The sequence below is a fragment of the Otolemur garnettii genome, unplaced genomic scaffold, assembly GCF_000181295.1.
Source record: "Otolemur garnettii isolate 467f Iridium unplaced genomic scaffold, OtoGar3 scaffold00057, whole genome shotgun sequence".
Classification (NCBI taxonomy): domain Eukaryota; kingdom Metazoa; phylum Chordata; class Mammalia; order Primates; family Galagidae; genus Otolemur; species Otolemur garnettii.
In genome coordinates, this window is record NW_003852452.1 from 11,367,438 (window position 1) to 11,369,706 (window position 2,269).

Below are 2,269 nucleotides of genomic sequence, written 5' to 3' on the forward strand. Positions count from 1 at the left end.
GTGTTTTATTAATCATTGTATTCGTAAATCATTGTTTCATTAATCATTGTATAATCATCATATTCATTTAAGTCTAGCTACTTAAAAGCTTGACTGTGAGCAGCTGGAAGGCAGGAACGGTGTTTTATTAATCATTGCGTTCGTAAAGTTCTTGTTCCCGGGCTTCATTTCTAGAGGGAGTTCAATCAATGCTTTATGAAGTGAATTGAATATATTATGCTGTCTCCTGACCTTTGGGTCCACGTAACTTATGTGCAGTTAAATAATGGCGTTTGGTGCATCCTATTGCAGTAGATTCCAAAGCTAACAACACAAGGAATACTCAGGGAATGCCTGCAGTGGTAACCGAACATATAGCATAGTGATTAGCTGGGTTTTCCACCAAAGGTACAACAAACGAGACTCACAGTGACTGCTCTTTAAAAGGCAAACCAAACCCAACCCAAACAAAAACTGTCTTCTCTTGAGAACATAAAAATGGGTGCTTGGAGAAAAAGTTTGGCTTCAGTATTCTCCATTCTTCCTTTTAATATAAAGTAAGGCAATGAATAAACTTTGTATGTTATATTATGAAACTCTAAAGATTTTCCAAAAAGCATTTTTAGCTCTTTAAAATTCTCCCTCCTTCATTTGGCCCATCAGCTTTTTAAAAGGGAACATAAAGAATCTTGCCAGTCATCTCAAAACCCAAACATAGCCTGGTTTTATAATAGTTTTTGGAGAGCAAAGAAATGAAAGAACACAATATAAAAAAATGGGAAAGTTATTTACATTCTGAGGGAGAATAACAGTTGTCTATTTCATGAACAACAGCAGTATGTCCCAAAACACCACGTTTCAAGTCTTCAAACAACTACGTAATGTAGAGAGATGAAGGCCTATATTATAGATCTGTGTTACAATATAAATCTGATGAAATAGTCTTTATTTCCTTTTTGATATCAAATAGCTGAAAACATATAATCGAGAAATTTACTCATTAAAAATGGAACAGAATCAAGTGTTAATTTACTTGTTTGTTTTAACCAATTATTTTTTATTCTTTTATTATTATTTTATAATTGTTAGGGATTCATTGAGGGTCCAAGAAACCAGGTTACACTGATTGTATTTGTTAGTCACCAATTTTTTTAAACTGTGCATTATTTAGGTATTTTGGTAGTAACTATTCTGTATTTTCAAGTTCTCCTTAAAGATGGGAGAATGCGATTATTTTGTTTCCTCATTCCCCGAACAAAATTAGATCCACGTTTGAATTCCATGGTGGTCTGCACTTACTAGCTCTGTGGTTTTGGGCAAGTGATTTGGCTTCTTTGTGCTTCCGTGTCATCATCTGAGGCATGAGGTAATGTAGTGTACTCTATGAATTAAATAACATAACACTGAAAACACTTAGAGCCCAGAAACAGAATGATTCTTAGCAAATTCTACATTTTATCTGTTTAAACATTTTTATTATTTTTCTAACATAATTAGGCTCAACCAATTGCAAAACATAATGGCAAAGGAGCCTGGTCTACTTTTCTCTCTGAGAAGCATGTCTTCGTATTTGAGAGTAATGTGAGCAGCCTTTCAATGAAGTTTTTAGGCTTAGTATATTCCTTCGGGGACACAGAACTCAATTAAGAAGCCATCGGATAAGAGCACTGAAAACGGAAGTCAGAGCAAAATTTGTTTTCTGATACTCTCACTTATTACTGTTCGCCACCTTCTTTTTCCCCACGACTCCTCTTCTCCTCCTTAAATTAAGAAAAAACATGTTGGGCAGGGCCTGTGGCTCAAAAGGGTAGGGCGCCAGCCCCATATGCCGGAGGTGGCAGGCTCTAACCCAGCCCCGGCCCAAAACTGCAAAAATAAAATAAAATAAAAGTAAGAGAAAAAAAAGAAAAGACATGTTTCTTCAACATGAGAATTTTCATGAAAATGGACAGAAAGGGATTGAAGTTTTTGTACATAGGGAGAAAGGTAGAAATGATTAGAGCTTGGTGGATAAGTTAAAAACATCCAATCAACTATTCCATATTAGGGTTAATATTAAAAAACAGATGGCATATAGAAAGAAATCCTCAGATATTTCCCTTTGTGTTAATTAAGCATTTTCATCACCTTCTTCATCAGTAATTTCCCCTGGAAGTGTGGGAGAAAAATTTCTCTCTTCTCAACACGTTAATGGAATGGCTGGCTTCATGGGTGGTGACAATTAGAAGGAATGCAGCTGGATATCTCTTTACTCCCTTCTGAAGTCTGGGTCATCCGCTTAACTGTCTTA